Raw genomic sequence first — 20,970 nt, forward strand, 5'->3', positions numbered from 1 at the left:
GCCTACCACAGCCTGAATACAAATAGTTAAGTCCACAGCACCTGAACTTTTCAAATCACCAAGACAGAACTATTTTTAGCTATAAAGCTATTTTCTAGCATTTGGTTTTTTTCTTAGGAGTGTGATTTTTAAAAAGAAAGTGCCTTGGTAACTGTTTTGCAGCTTTACACTTCAGTTACTAAAGTGTCACAGATTTTAAAGACCATCTAAACTTCTCCTTGAAAGGTATGAAAATACTGCTGGATGACTTCTAAACAATCGACTTAAGGGCAGACACACAGCTTGTGTAAATCAGTATCACTCCATTTAAGCTAATGGAACTATGCCAGGACATCAGCTTTCATCTGGCACTGTCTATTTTTTTGCCCCCAAGTATTCTTTTATGGGAGAGTTAAAGGGTTTCAGGAGAGATCTTTCTGGGTACTGTCTGACCTCCTTGAGCCTGGCTGATGCTTTAAAATAGAACTTTAGCTGATGAACCAAACACTGCATCACATTTCCTCCCACAACAACAATCTGAAATAATGATCTATAGGCGCTTACTGTTGCCAGCACTTTTTAAAATGTTTCCCCTGGTGCCTCAACAGTTGAAATCCCAGGAAGTTAAATTAGCTTGCAAATTTGACTGAATCAACACCTGCTCATTCAAAACATATTTTAACTACAGGAAGGAATTCTTCCCTCTCATTTGAAGCAGTTAAAAAAAAAAAAAACAAAAACAAAAAAAAAAACACCACAACACAACCACCTACTCAAGAGCACAAAATCATGGCCAATTTCAAGGCTTTGCTGGAATACAGAACTAAGCCATAGCAAGTTGTTGGTGTTGCATCCTGTTTTCTGTGGTTCCACCACAAAAGGCAAACCTAGGCTAGCAGTGAAGTTATTATTTGCTATGTTTCTCCTGAAAAACAGTCAAATCCAGCCAAATATCTTCCCTCAGGCAATGTGAAACTAATTGAAATATAGAAATTAATATCACAGGATCATTAATAATTACCTGCCTTTTCATGAATACACATAATAGCATGATATACTGAATGCAGAGGGAAACATTCATATTTACAGACCTGTTGAGGAGCTGCCGCTGTGCCTCTACACACACTCAGCTGGGGCTGCTACATGAGAATGCAACTGACAAGAAAAAAGACCTGGAATCAAGGAGGGAAGGAACTAGCACTGTCTGCTAAGTACCAAAAAAGTGCCATGGCAAATGGAACTGTGGCAGTTTTAAGATCAATCTCTCCCTCATGAATACATAGTTTTAGCTGTAATAATTTAAAGAAGAGATAGAAAACAGACTTTTCAGCTAAAACGTTCAGGAAACAGATGTTCTGTTTGCCAGGCAGCTCTAGCTGCCATCATTTCACATGATACTTGGGCAGCTGCATTTGAAACACCTGAGTAAACTCCAGGGAAGAGACCACATATGCAAAAATGTGGGTACAAGAGTTTTAAACGCATTGTGTATTTATTTGCCACACATAAGTATCAAATGTGCTCTTATTCCTAACTTAGGAAACTGCATGGCATTCCTTAAACCCACACTTGGATGAGGGCAGTGGTTCCCTGACATACCCAGCAATCATTCTGTCACTGTTGAGTCTCAGTACCTCAGGTTCCAGGAGCACACCACTGGACCCCTCATAGCCACCAACACACTTCTGACTGGGTTCACAGAAGCACCTTATCTTGAAAACAGTCCCTTGATTTTAAAGTGATTCACTGTTGTGAGCACTGTTAATAGTCTTTATCAGTGCATTGCCATCTCTCAGCCTGCAGCAGAGAAGTCATCCTCCCCAGAAATGAATGACAGGAAAGAGTGAAACTGTTATGCTCTTATACACACAGAGAAACAAAACAAACAAAAAAAACCCCAAACAAAAAAACACTAAACACAAAGAAAAAATAAAGGAAGAAAAAAAAAAGGGATCCTAACTGAAGATAACTTTTAGTTATTGATGATAAATACCTCAAGCTGAAGTTTAATCAGAGGAGTGGCACAATCATAATTAGGCATACATACAAATAGTTACAAATATATTTTATATATATAAACAAATATATTCTGCCTATATTCATAGATTATGCAATATTTTTACTCAAAATTTTGCTACTGCTTTAATTTTGTGCCAACTCTTTATAGACCCTTGTACTAACTACTATTTATTGTATTTTGTTCCATGTAGAAGAGGGTGAGGATTACACTAAGACTTTAAGAAGAGGAGAGATAGCAAAGAAAAAAGGCAATAAAGAGCAAACATTGGAAAAAAAAAATCAATAATATTGAAGTTCTCAACCTTTTAAATCAGTCAAATAAAGATGAACAGTAATTTAATTTTCTAAAACTAAAAAGAAGTGAATTCTGAAGGCTGCACCTTTCTGAATTAGAACAGCCATTTTTTTGAAAGCTTTTCTAGTCCATATCAAGTTTCTGAAACAATTTAATAAACAAAAGTTCAGTGTTTCTGAGTTTCAGATTGTCATAGCAGCTAACACTGTGTTAGCTGCTGCGGTGCTTGGGAAGTACAGTCACAGGGCTGGTATGAGATCTGACTATGAAGAGAACCATAGTAAATGGGCCTATGCTGCTGATGCCTTACATCAGGAATCACTAGCTGAACAACAACTTCTGATCATGTATCATAACAGTAGCAGAAATAAATAAGAGGGCCTTTGTTTAATCAGGCCACAACTGCAGCACAGCATTGCACAGGCCCATCCCACTGCTTACTGCAGCACTACACAGGCACACCACAGACACTGAACTTCTCCATCATAACTACAAGAAATAACATTTAACCCTCCACAAGAAAAAGTATTTTCTTTCCCTGATAGGTTTTTGAAGACAAACACCTCAAAACACTTAAACCCCCAAAATAATCCATAGTTTGAGTCAAGATCAGAGAACAGTGCACATGTCTTTCTAGTCAGAGGAACTGATCAGATGAGCCTACAAAGGATCCTGTTGGTCACAAAAGAATCACCTGCCCAGTGATGCACACCGACTTGTGTGATGCAGGGAAAGCACTGAACCTGCCCAGGTTTCTTGGACAATAGAACCTTGCTGGGTTTTACTGTGCCAACACAACAGATTTAGTAATGAGCCACGGTGCCTCTGTGCCAGTTTTCAGTCCCACAGTGTAACAGATTCCACTGAAACACGTGAAATTTAGAAACTGTGGAAGACAAAAAGTGTTCAGTTTAGGGATGCCAAACAGTGCCAGGGTCTTCTAGGTGTTCCTGGGACAATTACAAGGGATGCAAGCTGGTATTAGACCTGCAGTGCTTGAGACAAAAGACAACTAAATCCCAAATAAAAGTTCCAGTCATGGAAGGTAAAGACAGACTTAGAGAATAGTGACATGATGGAGTGACAACCTGCCCTGCAAAGAGGGAAAAGAGTGTCAAAACTGACATAGGAGCTGTAAGCCTGAATGACAGGGAAGATGCTGAAACCACTGATGGACAAGTAACAGTTGATGTCAGGAAAATGAAGTGCACCTGCAAAGAAGAGCTAGATCTAAGCCAGTGTACAGAATAAAGCTCTAACAGAACAAGGGCATGGGAAGAGTAAGACCATGTAAGACCCAGGGTAGGAAGGCTTTTTCCAGGAACCAAGGGGGAGAGGAACAGAAGGAAAATTTTGATATCTATTCAGAAAAGTGCTAGAAGCAGAACTTACATTTTTCTGTCCTGAATTGCTGAACCCATTTTAGATAACCTTATGTAGAGAATGCAGTTTTGCCACATACTGCAATCTTGTCAAAATTAATTCGGTATAGCCAGACTCCAGGAAACCCACAGTGAACTCCTATATAGCAATGCACTTGATACATCATCCCATATTAGCATGGAGAAACTGGATGGTGATATGGGCACACCGACCCTGGATGTCTTAGTTGACACTCCAGAGGCATGTATAGTTAAAATATAGAAAATAAATAGTTATTTTAGTACAGTATATTATACTTTACGTACTACATTGTAGTATAGCATCTATATATAGTACAGTGTATATATAGTATAGTAAACGCATAGTTAATTCTGAGTTTGTTCTTGGGCAGCCTAAACCCTAATGTGGTGGACATCAAGAACAAAAAAAAAAAAAACCAAAACAAAACAAAACACAAAAAAAAAAAAAAAAAAAAAAAGAGAGACTCTTAATCTACATCATAGTTTGAAAAGTGACTGAAATGTAGACAGCAATAATGGAATTCCAGCAGCACAGGGCTCAGTGCCCATGTCTCTCCTTGCAAATACAAACCTTTGGGATATAGAACTGTTCAGCTGTGGACTTAATTCTAAACAAACAATAGAAAAGGAGGAGGAGTCCCAAGTAACATGAATCACAGCATGGTTGAGGTAACACCCGGGGTGGAAGCTGTTAATGAAAATTATCTTTTTGTGAGAGACTGCAAAGACAGATGCCTTGAGACATTTCAGGGTGTGCGTGTGTATGAGAGGGAAGGGACAGGTCGGGCCTTGCCCAGGTGAGGCAGTGCCCTAGCCTGTGCACCCCACCCCAGAGCCTGTATCCCAGCCTGGCAGTGGCTGCCCGTCCCTGGCACAGCAGAGGCAATGCTCCACAACCCCCTCTGGAATCCCTGACCAGCTCCTGAGTGGCCAAATGACCAGAATTCCACCTGGGGAAAGGGCCCAGGAAAACCAAGGGATATTAAAGGCTGAGCACAAGGCAAGAACATGTCTCAACCCTACCTCCTCTTGGAATTTCTCTCAGCTGAACACTGCTGGAAACCAGGAGTTGGCAGCTATATGTGGCCTTTTTTATATCTTTCCTGTTGTTCTCTCTTTCTCCTAATTCCTTCTTCTCAGAATTTTTGAGTAACTTAAAATCAAACAGCCTTAGAGTTCACTAAGTTGAATAGGACAAGGGAATGCTTTGAGAAGTGTTCCATGTTGATTGAATATTTCACCAAATCTTTAGCCAAAGTTCTTTGATTTTCCAAAGTTGCCAGTAAAGTCTTTTTTATTGTTTTGACTTCTTGAGAATACCCCGTGCACCTAACTCAGAGTAGGCAAGCAAATGTAAAGCTCTTTTTAAAGCCTCATTGAGCACGTTGTCTGGGGCCTTGTGTTGTTCCAATATATTTATCCTTCAGTTAAAAATAAATTCCTTCCTGACTTGTACTCATTGCATCCCTGACATGTGTTTAATTTTACTTTTTGCTTTGTTCTTTCTCAAGTGTTAAAAGGAAAAGGAAGTATACTTGAAGTCCAGTGAACATAAACTTTGACATGCAAGTCCAAGACCTTAACTTCAAAGACTGACTACACAGAAGACAAATACAGGTCAGCTGGAAAAGTGTTAAAGGAGTGAGCTAAGTGGGTGTTTGATGAGGAAGGCTCATCAAAACCTATCTTAAAGTACAGCAGGAAGTCTTTCCCTACTATCACTAAAAGACTACTCCAGAATGTTGCACTGCCAGAAACCTCCTTTGAATCTCAACCCAGGAGTTCCTCAAGGCTTTTTAGATCCAGCGTCCTTTTTTAAAGTCTAACAGATTAAACACTAACAGTGCTCACTTAACCCCAACAGTTGCTAACCTCCATGATGTAGCTGTCTTTGCTGGTTAGTTTATCTTTGCCTCTCAGATACTACCCTAACAGTTTCTTTTAAGTTATTATTTTTCTCTTCAGCCCGAGGTTCATCCTAATAGCTTTTTTTCCCTTACAATAAATTCTGAATATGCTAGAAATTAGTATTTTCAGTTTACTTCACCCAACTGATTTCTTAAATTTCTTTTTTTTTTTTTTTTTTACTTTTAATTTGCATGTCTTTAAAGTGAAGCAATAGACTCATCTCTTAACCTCCAGTTTAACTGAATTATTAATCAGGCCATCAAAGTTGTTTACAGTTCTTTGTGTTTTGCATTTTTAACAACTGATCTTCTACAATATGCTCATTACTTTCAAAAGCTTTACTGGTAAGGAAATCTACGCGAAAATATGTCTGGGTCCCACCATTACTTGTAGGATTTTTCTTCCTACCAACACCTGGAAATTAGATAACTCTTGGGAACATTTATCCTTGTAAAAACAGCATAGAGACTTTACATACCCAAGCCTAATACTTGCCATATGGTGGTTGGAAAGGTGACATGAGGGTTTTTTCTTAAAAAAGAAGAGAGGAAGAAAAAGGCAAGAGCAAAGCAAGGACAGTGTCAGAACAGCTGCTGAGAAAAATAAGCAGAGGAATCAGGGAGGAAGCAAGAAAAAAATGTGATAGAAGAATATATTGAGTAAGATTTCTAGCTGGTGTCTGTTTCAGGGCTGGAAATAAGGGAGCCTTTCTCTTATTCTGTGTAGATAAAAGGCCGTTAAAATCAATACACAGGAGAAGAGAAGACACCTCAGATGATACAATACTTAGACAAAGTATTCTACAATGTTTTGGCCCATTTGACAAATGCATACTAAGGCACTGACTTTATAGCAACCCTAAAAGTCAGGTTTACTCACCTCTGTAGTAGCTAGCAGCCAAACAGGATGACACTCCTGTAGGTCAGGAGAATACAGCTTTGCTGTAGTGGCTGCTACTAAATATCCCACGTGCTCTTGAGAAGACTTTCCCAGAGGGTTTAGGCACCAATTGACACATGGAAAGCAGGGATTTTTAGTCGGTGTGTGATTACTAAATACAGGGACACTTGCATTCTACCAGCCTTATAGCTATGTGGATCTAGACTGTGATGAGCTTTGGCTTTAGCCCATTATCTAGCTTAGTCTAAAGTGTAAACATAATTCTAGAGTGGAAGGTGAGAAAATAAAATGAGAGAAAATCTTATGTAGATACATTAGAGGTTGTATAAGTAGGACAAAAGACAGAGTTCAATAGACAAAATGACAAAACAAGCTGAATATTAAAGAAGAGAAATTTGAAGCTAGTAGACCATGAAGAAAAAAAGGCTAATAAAAGTCCCACATCCTGAAAAGACTATGACTGTAAGTGAAGGAACTGATCCAGAACTACAAATAAAATGAAAAGCAGCAAGATGAGGCAAGGTGCAAAGCTAAATAAAAGCTAAGTAACAAAAAATTGAAGAGAAATGGCAAAGAACAGAGAGTTCCAGGAGTCAAACTCATCGAAGAAGAAAGAAAAAGACAGCTGAAACTAAAATAGGACCCTAAAATATAAGAGAGCCATCATTATTTATCAGTGTTTGAGAAGGGATACAAAAAGAAATGAAAATGATGCCTGACCTACTATGAGAAACAGATCATATTAATTCTAAAAGAAAGGAATTATCTGGCTGTAGCTAGACAGTGCACTAATGGGACTGGTACAATTCATCTTACATACCCATTACTAGGAGTAGTACCTAAATACAGGTACTATTGCACCTATCTAGTGCAATTGTACCAGCAACTAATTTAACCATATAATTTCGAGTGAATGTGCTAAAACCATCTCAGATTCTTTTGAAAAAAAACCTAATTTTTTCTACACTGCAATACTCTATGTATCTCTCTGGTAGAAACACCATTTAATCAGATTCGTCTCAAATATTAATTTCTACACAAATGGATTTCATAAAAATACGTTGAAGTGAAATATATTTGAGAGGGATAAGGATGATTCCTTGTTCCCCATCAGAAGGTGTAATATTTCTAATTTTAGAAAAGATAAAGTATATTCCAAGTATTAGAATCTGAAAGTGAAGTAGACTGTAATTAACTATTCCCATTTCCAAATCAGAAAAGTAGGGATAGTCATAGCAAAAGTAGCAGCATAAAATATTGTGTTTACTTTTTCAATTTAAATAATGTAATTTGTTAGTTCCAACACAGTCTAAGTAAAAGATATTTACATTAAAAGTATGAAGCTAAATTGCTAGTATAGGCAGATACAAGTCCCACAAAGTCATGTAAATCCAGATCTTTGCACACTCCCTACGGAACATCTCATCTGGATGGCACCTCTTAAAGTCAACACTGTGCACAGAGCATGGTAGGATATTCAGTCACTGGAACTTCTCAGCATAGGTGGGAAAGCTAGAATTTTTTATCAGATTCCTTCATTCATTTTTCTTAGCCCTTTTTCCTCCTAAAGTGGATTAAAAGACGTACACCTGTCTCAGTATGGGAGTAAAACATAAAACAAATTAAAGAAGCTCATTTGCCAGATCAACCCTATCTTCCAAGCTGGAGAGTTCACATCACAGGCTTGCATTTCTACTTCTGAGCTGGCACCAGACAATTAAATGAGTCAAAGTGTGAGCAGAGCACTACAAAATAACTGGTCGTCACTGGTTTTCCTTCCTTACTTCTAAAGCACAGAACACAGATCAAGCTGCAAATCAAATTAAAATTTATATATGTTTAATCTTTGTCTTTGCACAGAACTCTTCATGTGACCTACTTGGTACACATAAAACTCATGACTGAAAACATAGGCATTACACGTATACTGCTATGACCCACATCAAGTCCAAAAGCTTCATGGTTACTTCAAAAAAATTGATTCTAAATAAGATGCAATATATATTTCAGAGTATACATGAAAAACTTTTATGCACAATTCAGGTGCAAAACTGTACTTCCTTTGCTCCAGGTTTTGTGATAGATATGTATTTTATCTGTCTTTTCTATGGTGCACCAGAATGATAATTCTTCATCAGGCTGTAAGAGCCCCAAGGAGTTACAAACACAGCCATGGTCAGAATGAGGTCAGGTTATTCCACATCCCTTTTCTCTGGTACAGCAGCCATGAGGAAAAACATATGGCATAACAGACATGAAGTCATATTGCTTGTTCTAAACATAGTTTTCTATTTCTGCCACATGTGGAAAGTTCCATGTGTAATAAATGTCAACAGCCCTTGCATTGCCCCAAATTTTTGAAAATTCTTCCACTTGTTCTGGCAGCTGAAGCAGGAAGGACAACAGACCACAGCCTGTGCACTCACACAAAAGCACCCAAAGACTTGTATCTTCCTTTGCGCTGCAAAGGAATGAACTTACAACAGCAAACCAGAGAAGAGAACCATAATCAGACCTGAAGCACCTCCAGCTTTTTATTGACACCACTGATCACATAACTATGATAAGCTAAGATAGCCACATTTGGCCTCCTTTCCTCCACTGCAGGATCAGCTAGCTCTGAAATCACCCTGGAGATGGCACTTGGTGCCAAGAGTGACAGGAAGGTTTAAGACAGGCTGAGGTGCAGTTGGCGTTTGTGTTGTCCCAGGCAGAGCTGGTGAGGCAGCACAGTGCCAGACACAGCCAGGTGACCTCACCACAAGCTCTGGACTTGGGTTCCCAGGATACAGGGATGGGAAGGAGGCATTGCTCAATGTGCAGAGATGCTTCGGGCATACATGGACAGACACGGCTTAGAAGTGAATTACAGCACATGCTACATGGATTTGTAAGAGACAGGGTGTGAGAGCCGTCTTCAGCATTCAAGCACTGAACTTAGAGTGTTTCAACTTGTACTAGAAACTGCTTATAGAGAGCTAGGTTCACAAGCCCATTTATCATTATACTGGCAACTTCTTCCTTTGCATTCACAAGGAATGGGGGAGCCTCACCAGAAAATGTGCTGCGCCTTCTGCAGCGTCCTCTGGGACAGCACGGCCCTTTACTCATACTCAGAAAAATGCCTTAAACCCCTTTCATATTATATATGCTTCACTGGGAACCTTGCACAGTCATTGAAGAGGAAAGAAAAATAATGGGTAATTAAAAGTATAGTCGTATATTTCTTTAAGAATGGTTACTTTTATATATATATAATGCAAACATAATCAGAATACTTTTATTTGAAATATCAGTAATAAAATCAAGACTCACTGAGGGAACTCCACCCTCAGGTGAAGTTTTCATTAATTTCAGTGGTATATCTGCCTGAGTAAGGCCACAGGATTTGGATTCGATAAAAATGAAGCTATGAAATATTCCCTCACAAAAAATAAAACTGTGAAAGAGCTGCTACTCTACTACCATAACACTGTTATTCCAAGCATGTGCTATCAGACTGTTATTATGCCTGCATGGAGAGTTTCAGGGGAAGCAGTTCACTATATTCCCTTCTCCCAACACAGAACTCCACAGGTAGTTTTAATGGGGCTGTTAATAAGCTGGCAACCATCCCAGCCAGATGTAGCACTTCTGAACATTGTCCTTACAGCTTTGTCAGAACTGTTGACATGGCATGTCAGCAATGGAAAATTGCCACAGCACCCAGCAACCATCTTCATTATATGGAATCACATTGTTAATCTACAGCCAAATGCAACTTGAGGCAGAAAGAGGGTTTAGATTGCACCCATCTGTATACTATCACTCCAGGTGGCAGGTCGTTCTTCAGGATTAGAGATTGAATCAGTCTTTCCATCATCAATAAGCCCTGCTCCACAACAAGAACCTGTCAATCCAATATTTTACTTTCAGCACCACGAGGACCGCACAGCATGGTAATGAAATTTCCCTGTAAGGAGACCACAGGGATCTATACCAGAGAGATACATCTCTTTAAAAAGCTCAGGAAAATCAGACAGCGTGCTGCACAATCTGGACAGTAACTCAGTTTCCAGCACCACCCTAACTGTTTTATCTGTTTAGGAGTGAGATCTACCAGATAAATCAGCATTTTAATGCTGGGTTATTTCTTATTCTTTGGGTAAAAATTAGTATTGGGTAATTATTTCCCATTTGGAAACATTTGACAGCCTCGGAAAAGACATTAATTTCTGAAACAAAACAAGCTTCTTGATACACAGCTGCTACATCACATTTTTCATCACTTATTACAACTATAACCTAGGCTAAAAAAAAATGTTTTAAATTGCCCCTTATTAAAAGCTGCTGGATATTATATATTATTTTTTCAAGATGCAGTTTAGTATTTTCCAGAGACAACTAGAATTTCTTCGGAGCTCATTTGCTACTTGCAGAAGGAATTCTGTTGCACTGAGAAGTTTTCTGCCCCCTTAAATCACCCATTTTCTCTCATGTATTTATAATATGCCTACAACTCTGGCACCTAATCACCATCTCCAGAACCTTCCTTCGGAAGTTCACTTTAATACTTTAGGCATTTTGACTTTTTGATATGTTATAGTATAAAAATGTATACATGCATGCTAGCAGCAACATACCCACTTTCATTATTACAAATGAAACTGTATTTGCAACAAAAATATCGTGAGTGCAAAATTCTCATAATTGTAACAGGCATCTTAAATGTATAGTATCTGTATTGCATTTATTCCCACTTGGTTATATTATAGATCATAAATTCAGCTTCCCCACCTTATTTTTTTTTAAAGTGTTCATGTTTTAACTGATAATGGTTGGTTACAGTATGTGGCTCAAAGCAGATCGAAATAGGAATAAATTCATTTTCTCACTTTTGCACAATTATTGATTTTGGTAGGTTATACATTTGTTAAACATCCAACAAGTCCAAGCTAACAATTATGATCATTGAACAGATATGACTGTGTGACACTATCACAGAAACTGCTGAAAAGAGGAAAGCGAAGCAGAAGACATTACAACTGTGGAGATACAGGAACAGAAGAAAGACTCTAAACCCCTGTTTTCTGAAGCAGTAGGACTGGTAGAAATATATCCTAGAATGTGTCTTTCACCTCAGTGCATCATTTGCTTTTGGTTCATCACATCCACAAATACAGAAAACAAATTTGTTTACAAATATAATTTCCAAGGAAACAAGTAATTTGATTATTATCAACGTACTACTGTTGTATTTACCCAGGGGAAAAAAAAAAACCAAACCCAAACCTAAAAAAAACCCCCAAAAGACCCACCAGCTTTCTTTCTTGAGCTCTCCTTTTAATCCTACTGACACTGTGTTTGGATCGATGCTATTTCCTTCCCAACTACAAGGACTACAGTCCACTATGTATGGAGGGGGCTCAGCCCACAGGAGTAAGTTAGAAATCCCTGCTTCAGCTAGATTAAATTTTGTGACTCACGAAAAGAATATTAGTAAATATTCCATAAGTGGCACCTGTTAAACCCACCCTGCACTGAGAGGACTGCAGTGATTTATTTCTTCATGCTCTGGTCCTTTAATGAGAAATTTCAGATTCAAAAAATCATCAATATGGACTTAAATTTAATCTGAAGGATAAGGACAGAAATATGGAACTTTTCTCCCACATTCCTCAGTCATTTTACCATTTATAAAAAAAGACACATCCTTTGCTATATATCCTGCTTTTTTTTTTTTATTATTTTTTCTGGGAGGCTCGCTAACTTGATACCACAAAAGGCAACATCATATGAAAAGAAATTCCTCTGCCTCAGAAAAAGTTTCTTGTCTAGAACTCAAGCTCCTCTATTTATTGTCAGACCCCAAACAGACCTTTTTGATGACCTTGGTCTTGCTTGACAACACTTATAAGAAGATAAAGGTTACATTTACACTACAAAAAATATTCTCTGGCATCACACCACCTGAACCAGCACACTTGCATCTACATTTCCTTCGGGTTCAATTTCATCAATAAAGGATTAACACTGTCCAAAGCGTACTACAGCCCACAGAGTTCAGCGTTTGGCTTTAGTCCCTTTGGCCCCTTTTGCTGTTCTCTTACCCATCCCAAAAAAGGGTTTGTTTTTGCTGTTCAAAACATACAAAATAACAATCTTAGCACAATCTGCCAGAAAGGTATTTTTGAACACGATGCTGAGTCTATATTATGTGCCATGGGCATAGCACATGATGTACAAAGATATTGTAAGTTGCAAACCTTTCCAAGATAGCGTGGAAAGACCATGGAAACAAAGATACCGAAGTTCTACACACATGTGAAAAAGAGTTGTCCCCAAAATGAGCTAACCGCAAAACCACATTCAGATTTGATTTGAAAAGGAAATCACTGGTGTACTCCAAAAAAAGCCTGTGAATATGTAACCAGGTATGTGTTGCAGCAGCCCCCTCATTAGGGGTTGAAGTGAGCTGAGACACAGACAACTTGTTTATCACAGCATGAAAAGGGTCCTGGTTTATTCCTCTTCACAGCTCAGCCATCCTGACTCCAACCATTCACTGACTGTGGCTGCAGCAAGCTCCTGCTGTAGGTTTCCCTTACAGCCTCTGACTGCTGGTTATTTCCTGCTGTACTCTGACTGCAGGGATCAGTTTGCAGATTCTGACTGCAGGTTCTAATAACAGGCTCTGACTGCACACCCCGACTGACCTCACTGCAGTGATTCTCTCTCCTGTTTTGCCCAGTCCTTCTGGATCATTCCTTCAGGAACAATAGGAGATGCCCTTCCTCAGGATCCTTCCCCCAGCTTCTCCTTCAATATCTCCCTCTTCAAAGTCTTCCCTCTGACCAGCCAACCCACCCCTTTTATCACACTTGTCGTTACTAGTCACAGCTGCGACCCATCAAGGGCAAGGCTGTTCCTCTTCTTTGGTAATTAGTACAGCTGTGACTTAATCAGGGGCCAAGTCACCTGTCATCCTTTTTTCTACACCTACAGGTATGCGCTATGTATACTAGTCAAACAGGCTCTCAAGGGTCTACTAAGTCTTTGGGAATACTCAGGACCTCAGATGGAAACATGACCTTGCTTCCAAGCATAAGGATTCCCCTTTTCTCAATTCCAGTCCATTTTTATCCACTAGTGTCTCCTTGCCTGACTTTCCTACACACAACTGTAGAAAGAAAAGATTTAGAGTGCCCCTTTCCCCAAGCTGCATGTTACCACCCAGTAACAGCGAGAACCAGCACAGACCAATCACTATCACTGCTATCCTCTGGCTGAACTTCTCTTTTTGATTTGTCTCCCCCTTTCCACTGACAATTCCATGATAGCCAAAGCTTAGTGCAGCAGAACCAATATTCCTCTTCTATCCCTTTCCAGAGGCCTGTGAATTGGTTCACTGCAAATCCTATCCCATCCCATCCCAGTGTGGTAAAAAATAACTGACCAATGTTTGAAGGACCTTTTATGTCTTTAGATAGACACCAACTTCAATACCATTCTTTGTAAAAATGAAACTTACAACACAAAGAAAGCGCAGAAGGAACAAAACTTAAAGGACATGAAATTGAAATGAACAGTCCATGTGTCATACCCCAAGGAATTTTGGCTCAGTGCTACAACATCTTCCAAAAAAATTATGTATCAAGCATTAAATCTAGCTTTCCACTCCACACACTCAAACTCAAAGTATGAATTTTGTAACTGAGTTTCCAGGGGGGCAAATTTACTACCAAACTTTCAGAATCACCTTTGTATTTCTTGTATTTTCAGGTTGCCTGGGAACCTGTTGAACTTTTGGCATCAATTAGAGAAAGCTTAAAGCTACTCTTCTGGCTGCAAGCATCCCTTATAAACCCTCCACCCATCCAGAAGAGCCAGATAATGGACCATACCAGCCCTGTCTGTAACCCCAGAACCCCTCCCAAGTAAGAAGTATTTCTAAGGGCTTTTACCTTTTATGACCTCCTTATAGTGCTAAAGTGATGTAATTTGGATGAGTCCAATACAGACTTAACTCTTTCATGTGCATTTTAAGATGGTGAGAGCAGAAACACATCCTACCACAGTCCATGGTGGATTTATCTGCCATTCAGGCCTAACAAATTTCTCCTCTCACTAAGCAGCATTGTGATGCAGGAGAGATGACTGACACAGAAGAAGGCTCCAAGCATCAGCTAGTCAGTAACCTCATAGTTCACTGACCTTTTCTCTGTACCCTTCCCATAGGCAGCTCCGCACAACACAGGCTCCTTCTCTGCAGCCTTTCTTCTGCAGGACCACCCAACCCTGCTTGTCCCTTGTAGAGCATGTTACCTGATCTGCTCCTTGCAGAACTGCTTGACCCTTCCTCCTTACAGCACAGGACAGCCAGCCAACCGACTCTTTTATGACAACCCCTCTCACTGGACACAGGCTGTCACCTCATGAGGGGCAAGGCTGTTCCCACTCTTTGGCAATCAGTACAGCTGCAGCTCATCGGGGGAGATTGCCTTCGCTGCTATCCCTATTCTCTTACAATCCATCCTCCCACAGGATTTTTTTAGCTGTACAACTAGAATGAGACTTTACAATGTATGCTGTCCAGTTACAGTAATTTAGTGAACATACCTGTTTAAAAGAAGATAGAGGAAAGGTGGGTGATTTGTGTAGAAAGTAGCACCATCTGAGAAATCATTTTTAAACTATGATTACAGCCACGATATGTGTGGAGGCATAGTGAAAAAAATTGACTTATATGGCCAGTTATGATATATTTCACCTAATGGAGGAAAAGCTGAGTCAATGAACAATTTTGTATCACCGTTATTGCAAAATGATTACAGCCCCCTTTATCACAGCTGTACAATATGCTGACTGAAGAGGAAAACATGCAGTACACACAGTGTAGTGATTTCCACCACCGTATAAGTAAATGTCAGACTTGTTCCATCTATTCAGTGATTTTCTTAATGAAAACGTCAGCATAATGCTGGCATTTTCCTCCTTTCATTTAATTCCTGCTCTCCTCTTTCATCCACTATTTGACCTTTGCATGCACTTGGTAGCTTGCCCAAGGTGCTGTCACACCTTCATTGCTCCTCTCTAATGATGGTCTTTCACTGCCAGATTCAAACAGGATACTTGGGAAGGAAGTGCAGGGCCCTGTTCCCAGCAGGATGATGAAAATCTGAACGCTTCACTACTTAAGGTGACTTTTCACTTCTGCTCTGAAAAGACTAACCAGTGATTGTTTACCAAAATTAACCTGTTCAAATGGCATCCTGTTTCAGTAGTCTAAGACTCCAGAGAAGCAGGCACAGCTATTGCAGCAGCAGCACAGGCACACCAAGGGCTAGTAACTGCTGAATATGCTTTCTCAGCACAAAGTGATGACATGCAATTTAAATGAGGGGAGTTTTACAGAAAGACAATGACAATGAGGAGTAATGTGCGTTTTAAACGATAGGAACAAATATATGCCACATTAACCAGTTTTGGTCCTCACAATACAAGAAAGATATTAAGCTAATAGAGAGCATTGAAAACAGAAAAGCAAAGATGATGAAGGGCCTTGAGAGGAAACCATATGAGGAGCAGCTGAGATCACTTGGTCTGTCCTGGAGGAGGCTGAGAGGAGACCTCACCACAGTTACAACTTTCTTTGTGAGGTGAAGAGGAGGGGCAGATACTGATCTCCTCTGTCTGGTGACAGTGACAGGATCCAAGGGAAAGGCCTGAAATTGTGTCATGGGAGGTTTAGGCTGGGTATCAGGAAAAAGTTCTTCATCCAGAGGGTGGTGAGGTGCTGGAATGGGCTCCCCAGGGAAGTAATCACAGCACCAAGCCTGGCAGGGTTAACAGTGTTTGAACAACGCTCTCAGGCACATGGTGTTATCCTTGGGGATGGTCCTCTGCAGGGGCAGGAGCTAGACCCAATAATCCTTGTGAGTCCCTTCCAATTCAGCATATTCTCTGACTCTGTGAAAGTCAGGCCATGTTAGTTACATTTACAGTACCCTGTTGCACAGAAAGGACTTAGTAATACTCTTGAGCTAGTAGTTGCCCTGAAAGATCAACAACACTTCACCTGGGTATACATTGTTTCCAGTAGAAATACAAATGAACCATGGTTCAAGGAGCTGAAATAGGAAGAAAGATAAAAATCTTTTTTTTTAATACACATCCTGATTGTGCACCATTTTTCCTGGTTATCTGAGGTGATTTGTCTCCACTGTACTGTGCTTAACAGCCTCTTGCATGTATTAGCCAATAACTGACCTCACAGCAGAGCCAGCAAGGAAGGGCAAAGTGTACAATAAATTCTGGAGTGACTTGAAGAAGGAATTAGTAAAATTTGACCAAATCCAAAGTTTCCTTCCTCAGCAGTGCCATTTTGAGGCTTTGGTCTCTCTTTCCAGGGTCTCTACACTCTCAAAGACAAACTTTCCATCACAGAAGCCCTTCTCCTGCCTCCTGGAATGAACGGAACAGATGCAATGACCTTTTCTACATCACCCTCCCATTTCTTTATGATATTCTTTTACATTGCCTGTGGGTTAAGAAAGGAATGGGCTAAGTGCAAGAACAAATAATTCATAGCTGGTAGATTTCACAAGGTTCAACAAGAGCCAGACTTGCCTGGGCTACTCCAGTACCTTGGCAGATATTGTGCTGTGTCGGCATGCTGGTTTATCTACATACAGAAACACAAGGAATTCCTGCCTCAGGCAGAAAGTAGTTACTAGTAGCAGTTAAGTCTAAACCAAAGATAACCTGTTTGGGGAACAGAAGTATCATCTATTTAATTCTCTTTCTACATTGCATAACAAATATGTATCTCATAAAAGAACTAGGTTATGAATTTGACAAGTTTTTTCTATGTCACCTCTCTTACTGTTAGTCAGATCTCTACCTGTAATACCTATAATCAGCTTTTCCTCACAAAAACATGGAAAAAAAAAGAAGTTGAAATGAGGCATGCAGCAAAGTATTGGACATAATAAGTAGGCTAAAATAGTTAAAGCTTTAGCTAACTATTTTTTACTTTTTATCAGTTCCCTGCATGCCGGGTAAAATAACATACAAAAGAAGGAGAAGTGTTTCACATGCCACAGCAAAATGTTCACGGTCTGAAAAAAGAGAGAGCAAAGGGATCAGAAATCAGCAAAAGGACTGCAGTAGGCTCCTCTCTGCCATGGGCAATAGCACACAGGCACCTCAGCACCAGATCAGCATCTCCGAAGTTTGGAGCCCCGACAACTTCTTTAACCAACTTTAGACACCTGTGATTGAGATTTTTGGCCATGTGCTCTGTACAAAAGCATAATCGAATGACAAAGTTCTGAGGTAATAAATGACTCTGTGTAATGGCGAGTGCTACAGAGCAGATTGCTTATTTCTGGGAGTGAAAGATACAGCACTCGTTCAAGGATAATCTGATAATACATCACAAGGAATTCCAATGCCACAAAAGACTAAGCAGAGCCTTAGAATTTCACCAAGAAGAGGGACATAACTAACCTAACACAATCTAATGATGAAGGAGATTCACTGCAAGCTGATTTACTGTTCTACAACCTTCTCTTGTCTCGCCTCATCTTAAGGAACTGAAATGTTTTCCATAACGGGTCATAAAGCCTGTGTTTTCCCCTGCAGCAAAAGCCAACAGGTTTTATTTTGTAGGAAGGAAATCTGCACAAGCACCCTCAAACTAAGAAAACAAACCACTTCTTTCAACTAAACAAAATCAGTGCAGTAATACAAATTTCCTATGTCCTCCATGAGAAAACATTCTTTATCAAACCCTGCAAAATCAACATGAAAAAGATGATCTGATTGTAGTACATCCTTAAAAACTACCAATTTTACACCAGCTCCTATTTTGTTAGATAGCATTTATTTGTTTGGAGGGACAGGCTGCACTGTCATGGTAGTGAATTTTACACACTGGGAAGCTTTTATATAAAATATTATCTCCTTTCATATACATATATTGGCAAAACTGAGTTAATGGCAACCAAAATGCCACTTGGCTAAACAATATATGAGGAAAGGCAAAAGGTGTAAGTCTTAGAGTCACTGGAAGGAGAGAATTTGGGATAGATTTCTGCATCCTCCAGAAGAGGAAAATGCATAACTAGTTGATTTTAAATAGGAGAAAAAATTAGGAGAATAAAGCCCTAGTAGATATAGAGAAAAGCTGAATTCTTTTCACAAGTGACATTTCTATAGAAGGTTTTCAAAGGAAAAGAGTGGAGCACACAATTTTCCCTCTCTCTTCAGAGTGTGGGGCCATTATTCCATAATGATCAAACGGAAAGTAGAAAGCTTAAATAATTATAAAACTGTAAGCATCACCATTCAGACCTGGATGAACGTTTTTGTTTGTCAGGAGATGTGTTGTGATTAGATTTAATCTATGTCCTATTTCATTCAAAATAAGCAAGTTTGCCTTCTACATTCAGCAATTCTTTCTTTCTTTCTTTCTTTCTTTCTTTCTTTCTTTCTTTCTTTCTTTCTTTCTTTCTTTCTTTCTTTCTTTCTTTCTTTCTTTCTTTCTTTCTTTCTTTCTTTCTTTCTTTCTTTCTTCCTTCCTTCCTTCCTTCCTTCCTTCCCTCCCTCCCTCCTTCCCTCCCTTCTTCCTTTCTTTTTCTTCCTTTCTTCCTTCCTTTCTTCCTTTCTCTTTTTTCATTTGCACATTTACCAAGGTTTGTAACCTTAAATTGATAGATGATCTTTTTAAAGCTGCATACTTGGCATTGCCAGCTACGTAATGCATAATTGACAGAATTTTTCAGGATCAAGTTCAGTATTATCCGACCTGTACAGGCAGACAGAAAGTTTTTAGTGTGCTGTAAACCAGGAGGTTTCTCTGATAGTCACTCCTGCCGCTGAAAAGTAAATAACTACGGGGTTATATTTCTAATTCAAACTTGCACCTTCCCATCTGTTTGTTATCCCATGACATAGTTGATCAAGACTACCTGTATGTCTTTTGCTGTGGAAAAATGAAAAAAATAATTTAATCTATTTTCTTTTTTCTTTTTCACCCAGTTCAAGATACAAAAAATTCAGTTTCATATGCTTCCCCTCTTCTCTTTCTCTTTCCTGATCCTGTAAAACTTTACATAGTTTATACACTAAGAGAAAGGATAGAATTTAAGGAGTTATAATGACTGAGAAATTTTTGAAATAATTGTTTCTACTGCAACACATTAATGAAGTTTGCCTATGATATTTTTTTCACTACACTAATTGTTAATCTGACTAATGGCTTGCTTGTTAATTCAAATAGCTTATTCTGTTTTGTTGCTTAAAGCCCCACATTCTCTTTTAAGATGTTATGAAATTAACTATGAGCAATCCTGTAAAGTTTCAAATACAAAGCTTATTACCATTTGAAGTAGATAACCGTAGGTAGTTAGTAATTTTATGACATAAGTCAAGTAATTTTACAGAAATTAAGGAAATTTTCATAATTTTCATGAAAATTCTCCATGTTACAAAGAGATTGAGATCTGCACTTCACACATTCTTTTCCTCTTGCTTAAGAGGTTGTGTTTTATTCATTTGTAATAATATGCCACTTTATAGAATATTATTATTCTCAGTGAATAATTTTGAAGGAGAGCATAGTAAGGATCTAACAAACCATGAGTTCAGAATTAGAAGATCCAACAGGAAAATATATTTCATAATATTTCTTTACCAAGAAAAAAGTCTTAAGTACTATTTGAGAACTTTCTTGATTACCACTTTCATGGCTAATTCTACACCCAAACAGCCTGACTGACAACTCATGTGCTTAATGTTAAGACAGCACTGAAGTGCTTTAAACCAGGATCTAAATATTTCATACAGATATGATCAGAAGCATATATTCATCTTGGACAAGGAATCACACTCCATTTACATACCTCCTTTTCTTTGAGTATATGGTCTGAAGTTCAGAGCCTTAAAAATACATTTATTTCAAAGGGTGCTGGATCTGGCACTAATGAATAACTCTGGCTGCACTAATATGCTACTCAAAAATATTTAATTGAGGTCTGAAAACTTTGTGGAATGCCAAAGCAATTTTTAGTACAGTTTGACTGAATTCAATAGCCAAAACTTTGTGACACTTCTGGGTCAAGCACTAAAAGAGCTGAAACTAGGTGACTTGTTGGCATTACCCTGATTGCAAGAAAACAAAGCATCACGATGCATCCACATTGCCTCTGGAAAAGCACTGTTTACATTCAAAGCCATCCAGTGGGTAAGCGGGCCCATGGGAATTTCATGAGGTTTAACAAGACCAAATGCTGCTGCTGCTGCTGCACCTGAGTTGGGGCCATCCCTGGTGTCAATCCAGGCTGGGGATGAGCAGATGGAGAGCAACCCTGCCCAGAAGGACTGGGGGGTGCTGGTGGAGCAGAGGCTGGACGTGCCCCAGCCATGGCACTCACAACCCAGAGAGCCAAACATGTCCTGGGCTGCACCAGAGCCCCGTGGGCA

General features: G+C 39.2%; 1 long non-coding RNA gene across 4 annotated transcripts in view; it reads right to left on the minus strand.

Moving 5' to 3' along the window:
• The window catches only part of LOC136291492 (uncharacterized), an 83,568-nt gene extending 68,725 nt beyond the window's left edge, over positions 1-14,843 (minus strand). For 3 of the 4 annotated variants that reach the window (XR_010721574.1, XR_010721573.1, XR_010721571.1), the window contains exon 1: positions 13,200-13,310. This is a non-coding gene — a long non-coding RNA (uncharacterized lncRNA). Of the gene's footprint in view, positions 1-13,199; positions 13,311-14,808 lie in introns of those variants that run through there. The other variant, XR_010721572.1, reaches the window with a different exon arrangement.
• Between the last annotated feature and the right edge of the window lie 6,127 nt (positions 14,844-20,970).

Source organism: Chamaea fasciata, unplaced genomic scaffold (assembly GCF_029207755.1).
Source record: "Chamaea fasciata isolate MVZ Bird 193981 ecotype frontalis unplaced genomic scaffold, bChaFas1.0.hap1 SCAF_6, whole genome shotgun sequence".
Lineage (NCBI taxonomy): Eukaryota > Metazoa > Chordata > Aves > Passeriformes > Sylviidae > Chamaea > Chamaea fasciata.